This window comes from Leptonychotes weddellii, chromosome 3 (assembly GCF_054177405.1).
Source record: "Leptonychotes weddellii isolate Sample4059 chromosome 3, ASM5417740v2, whole genome shotgun sequence".
NCBI lineage: Eukaryota > Metazoa > Chordata > Mammalia > Carnivora > Phocidae > Leptonychotes > Leptonychotes weddellii.
Genome location: NC_138371.1, coordinates 147911609 through 147917608, shown reverse-complemented (window position 1 = coordinate 147917608; position 6000 = coordinate 147911609). Strand labels below are relative to the sequence as shown.

At 46.9% G+C, this 6000-nt stretch overlaps 1 pseudogene; it reads right to left on the bottom strand.

The window, feature by feature from the left end:
* Positions 1-2267: 2267 nt before the first annotated feature.
* Positions 2268-3079, bottom strand: LOC102750048 (RNA-binding protein PNO1 pseudogene; annotated as a pseudogene).
* Between the last annotated feature and the right edge of the window lie 2921 nt (positions 3080-6000).

The window sequence follows — 6000 nt, the reverse complement described above, 5'->3', positions numbered from 1 at the left end:
TGAACCTTTTGGAATCTCAGTCTCTTTGTTGATCAGGTTAGTTTTCCAAGAGAACTGCTTCAATCTTGTGGTTCTACTGCTTAAAAGCCTCCATTGCTCACTGAATTGAAGTCCAAACTCCATGCTTGGCATTGACGGCCCTAGCCTGTTTTCCCAGCCTTGTCCGCTGTGCTATCATTGTTCCTTGAAGCCTTCCCAAGCTCCTTTGTCCTGGCCCGGCCTAAATGCCCTTCTCCATCTCTGCCACAGCACTGTTTCCCACCCAGCTGCTGAGGGCTTGGGTGTGATGTTCCTTTTCACATTCCCTCAGCAGCCCCCATCAATCAATCATTTGCCACCAGTCCTACTAATTTTCCCTGACTAAAATCCTTTAATGCATTCTCTGCATTCTCTTTGGATTCCAAGCACTAGGTTGAGTCTCCTTTGTATCTTGCCTAGAGCATTGCAGTGGCTCCCTGGTGCTTTAGGACTTGCTTGCTTCCTTTAAATCTGTTCTCCATCCTGCCAGCAGGGGTAGCTCTCTAAAATGCCATCAGGATTGTGTTCATGCTCTTGCCTACCATCCTTTCATGCTTTTCCATGAGTGTATGGGAAATAACCCAAAGCTTTTCATAGCTCACTTTGCTTTGTCTTTCCTCTTGATTAAAAGCTACTAGAGGGACGCCTGAGTGGCTCAGTCTGTTAAGCATCTGCCTTCGGCTCAGGTCATGATCCTAGGGTCCTGGGATAGAGCCCGCATTGGGCTCCCTGCTCAGCTCTCCCTCTATCGGACCTTCTTTTCTTGGCCAAGATTACTTGGTAAATCCACAAGGCCAGGTGGCCTGTTGCCAGAGTTCAATTCTTCTTTCTCTCCAGTCACTTCATCCCTTCCTCTCCTAGCTGCAAGGCTTGGAAGAGAGGATGTGACATGGGATGGCTCTCGTCTGGGTTCCCTTCAAACACTGTTTCACCACAAACATGGAACTCTCCACTGCTCCTCTTAAAAAGATGAAAACTTCTCTGCTTAGAATTCAGTGACTCATCCCACTTGGACACAACCACATTCTTTCTAGGGCGGAAACCCTGAATTCAAGTGCGGCTGGCCAAGTCGGGGAAAGAACTCTAAGCTGTTTCTGGGAAAGAACTTTAAGTCTTCCTGCTGTTGATGAGAAATAATTTTTACTCTTGGTAAAGGGTGAGAAGCTTAAGTGTGCTAGTGAATAATAATCTTGCACTTAGCCAAAGAATGCTTGGGTGGTGTTTGGATTACCATTAAATTTTTTTTTTAATTAAATTTAAGCATCCATGTGCCTGAATTCTTCTGATGTATTAATTCTGGAGAAGCATCAACAGAGGGAGAAGTATAGACTGGAGTGAAATTAGGGGTGGGTTACTGGACACTTGGAACAGCAAAGTGTCTTTTTGCTAAATCCTTTTGTAGCTAAAGCCAGACTTTTCAATGTTATATGTAACTGGGGATAGCCACCATATGTGATTGTTCATTACATGCCAGGAGTTAAGCTAAGCATGTACCCCGCAAGATTTCATTTAATCCTCCCATCGACCTTGTATGACGGACAAACTATAACTACCAAACCGACTCTGCATTTGCCTGAGAGACCAGTGGGTGTTTATTCAGCACCCTGGTAGAAAGAACTCTTCAGGGACTGTCAACAGGTTGTGACAGAGGAGGGAAGGTTAAGTATGGAAAGAAATGCAGTGTTTCATAGAATCCCCGTCAGGGAAGGAATATCGAAGGAACTGGACAGATGCTACACTCATTTGGGCAGGTAATCTCTGCCGGCTTTTATAAATCACAGAGGTGTGTTTCAGATCTTTCTGGTCTGCATATTTCTACAGGCAGGTGAATCCTTTAGGCTAGCTTAGCGCTGTGCTCTCATCCAGGTTAAAGGGAGCCCAGAAGGAATGTAATTAACCTCATTATCTAACCTAGTGGGGCTGGTGGGACCTAGGTGCCTGTGTTAGGTCCCAGGGGCCTGCGCCTCGGTAAGGCAACCGAGGCGTTCTTTTTTTTTTTTTTTTAAACTGTGCAAATCTTTTATTTAAAGTGAAGTGATAAATTATAATTAATGTGTAAGTATAATTATGATACTAAATTTAGATATGGGAATTATCCTCAAGTTGCTGCATGTGAATATTATCAAACCTTTCTGTTGATGCTTCTGGCTGAGAACAGAAGAAGCGATGGAGGCTTAAAGTGACTGAAAAGTTCTTCTCTTGGTTTCTTATGACCACATGCAGAGGACAAGGGCTTTTTCTCTAGAGTCCAAAGACAAGATAAAAAGTCTCTGATTTGAAATCAGAATCGATCTGCTGCTCTGCTAGCCACAGCTCGGATATTGCCATAAACCTTTGATGGAGGATTTCCCATGATGAGGTTGCAAATGGCAGTTCTTGCCATCTTGATGTTTTGGAAAGGGCCAAGGATGTGAACTTTCACATCAGCCAAAACTATCCGTGTCCATGTCACATTCTCTATGGCGAATTTGATTTTTCATCCTTTGCCAGCGATTCTTCCTATTGCCCTTGACAGGTGGCCTCCCTTTAGGGGCTTTACATCTGTAATTTCAAAAGAGTCTAGGAAGAGGTCATCCAACCTAATGAGGGCAAGTGCATCCTCCACCTGAAACCCAAGAATAAAGGCTTTCACAAAATCAGCTGCTTTTGTCAAAGCACTAACATCCTTGGTTTCTTTACAAGTCCTAATTTCTACATTCCTCGATTTCAAGTTAAACCTATCTGAAGTCCCAAATGTTCTACAATAGGAGTAAATATCTTCATCCAGTTCTCTTTTAATGGTGTGTATCTGTTAGCTGGGACTGGAATTTTCCTTGTTTCTTCTTTCCCACCCAGGAATCCATCCCCGGCGAGGGGCGGGAAAACCAGCCTCTTCGCGGGCCGGGCCTCCTCCGTATCCATGCAGCCCGCATCCCCTCCGTCCCCCGCCGCGAACAGCTGCTCAGCCTGCTGTTTCTTCGCCCACCGGCCACCCTTGCGGGTGACTTGGGTGAAGCCGTCTTTGGCCCCGGCGCTCTGCGCTTCCATCTCCGTTTCCATCCCCAGGAATAACCGAGGCGTTCTTTTGTGGATGTCTTGCCAAGATCCCTTAAGAACATCTATACAGCTTGGCAATTTTCAGGACAAATCCTTTTCAAGTGCAAAGCAAACAGGGATTTTACAGTCTTTCCTTCTGCTTCAGATATAATTCCAGCTATCTGCTGCTCCCTTCCCTCCAACGAAAACCAAATGAGTGACTTGTCTCCATTTACAGTCCACAGAGTTTCATCTGGGTGCTGGCTTACAGGATGTGCCTGCCCTTTTGCTGTATTTCCTCTACTGGTGAGAGTTTCATCTTCTGCACAACCTCTCTGTCCCCCAGTGCCTCTCCATACTCGTTGCAGCTCTGTTGTTCAAGCCATTATTCATTTTCCTCTTGCTGTCGCTTACTCAGTTTTGGTTCATTTTTGCAGTCTTACCCTTCTCCTACCAATCCATCATGTGGTCACGGTTACCGTCACAAACCCCACCATGAGTTTTACCTGCCTTAATCCTGCTTGGAACTGGTGACAGGTCCCTCCTGTTCCCTAAAGCCTGCGGGATAAAAGTACCAACCCCCTGATATTGGGGTTTGAGGCAGAGCTTATTTACTTACCCTTCTTCCTCCCTAATTCTGAATCAGTTGTGGGTTAGACACAAGCCGGCTGGGGATGAGAATGCAGTATCCGATTTATTGCCAGTCATGCTGCACTGGGGCTTGGGCCAGAGGCAGGCTCAAGTGTGACTTCCTGTAATCCTTTCCTCGAATTTACCCATAAAGTTGAGGAAGAACGGCTGGAGAACTGTAGCCCATTTTCTTTTAGTGCAGGTTTGGGAGCCCTGGGATTGCCTTAGGGGTTGAACAATCAATCACAAGCCTGTTTGCAGGGCTTGGGGAGTCTGTGGAAATAACAGTGCCTTGAAATCGCAGAGGGAGGCCAGCCTATTCAGTTTCTGGAAATTCAGTGGGCTGGCCATGAAGACCAGCTGTCCTACTGTGGCACGGTTCTGGAGTCCCACCTGCTTTCTGAGTTCCTGTCTCTTAGCAGTAAGTCTTTACCTGCGTGCCTCTTGATCCCTCTCCTTGGAACCATGGGCTGGGATAATGATGTGGGGGTCATCCTCATGGATGTCTTTTTAAAATGGGGGAAATGATAGCTTTTTTGGAGGCAGGGAGTGTATTTGTAGAGGTGTTTGATAAAGACCTGGGAGCTTGGGTTTCCCCTATGCTCTAGCTCTTCCTGCATCCTGATATGACCTCCTTTGGAAACAGGAAAATCAGTTTTTGTATCTTCATAAGGATTGCGGGGAGAAGAAGTCATCTCTTTGGTGAGGCTCTGTGGAACTTTCACTTTCTGCTGCCGTCAGAGGGCTAGCTTCGTCTGAGACTTTTAGGAACTGTCCCAAAGTCTGTGAACCTGGGAGTCAACCCACTTTAACTTTGTCACGGTTGACTCCCCAGACACCCCAGACAGAGATGAACTGCACTGAGTCCCAAAACACAAATAGGAAAAATCTGCCCAGCTGCTCTGTTTCCACTTACCGAGCCCTGTTGTCCTCCCAGAACCTGAAAGGCCACTTTCCCTGACTGGCATCCCACCTGTTCTCAACCAAATCCTCATTGTGATGCCTGTTAATTCCCAACCCCACTTGCAGGTCCTGATCTCTGCATTAGGAAGGGGTTTTGTGGCTACAAGTGAGACAATACCCAACTCAAAGTGGATTATGGCCAGAAGTATGGAAGTCCAAGAGGTGTCTCTGGCTTCAGGCCTGGCTGTATCCAGGGGTTCCAGCTACATTGTGATGATTTTCCCTTTCCATAGCCTGGTTCTTCCCTCTGGTAATTTTAGCTTCAGACAGTCTCTATTTTTATAATCTGCTTCTAGTATCAAAGAAAGAAAGACCCCTCTTTTCCGCCCAGAGATCCTATCTGCCCAAGGGATCCTATCTCAAATATGGCAGAGAGGGTCTGAACAGCACACCTTGGGCAAAGCCTCTCCCTTGACCAGTTGCAGTGCCCAAAGGGAGGGTTGCTCCAAGTAACCAGGTCTGGGAACCTGCCTACTCCGTGGACCTTATCCCATTGTACTGTATTCCTGTGTTTCTATGTCTCATTTGGTCTCCCCATTAGACTCAGGGATAAGCAGTCCAAAGAAGATGGCAACTTGTCACTCTCACAAAGTCAGAAGGAGATGGCTGAGCCTAGATTTCACTCACTTGAAGAGGGAGAAAAAGAGAATCCCCAGGCATTGCAGGCTTGTGGCCAGGCGGCATTTGCTCCTGCCGCATAGCCAGCTGGGTCAGCACCCCCCGGACACCCTGAGAAAGGACACTGGCACAGCCCCTTGCCCTGCGGAGCCGGCGCCTCTCCTGCTGCAGCGGGAGGCTCAGCGTCGCTGTTGCCTGGGAGGTCTGCAGAGACGCGGCCCTGGCCAAGCCACCTGCCCAGGCTTTTCGTGCCCTGCATGCTGACAAATTTTCCCAGGCCGCAGGAGTTTCCGAATATAGGATGGAGCATTTTCTGTGACTCAGTGGTACACCCAGTTTCCGGTGCCACACGCCAAAATGGCCTTGCACTCCAGGTTCTTCTTTATAACGCCCTTTAAAAATAAACTTATTTTGAATGAATTTTAGTTCTACAGAAAAGTTGCAAAGGCAGTACAGTTTCCATATGGCCTTCACTTAGCGTCTCCTCTTGTTAACACCTTAGAGCCATGCTGAATTTGTCAGACCTAGGAAGTTAATATTACTGTTAACTAAAATACAGACTTTATTCAGATTGTAGCAGTTTTCTCACTGATATCTTTTTTTTTTTTTAAAGATTTTTTATTTATTTATTTGAGAGAGAGAGAATGAGAGACAGAGAGCATGAGAGGGAGGAGGGTCAGAGGGAGAAGCAGGCTCCCCGCCGAGCAGGGAGCCCGATGCGGGACTCGATCCCGGGACTCCAGGATCATGACCTGA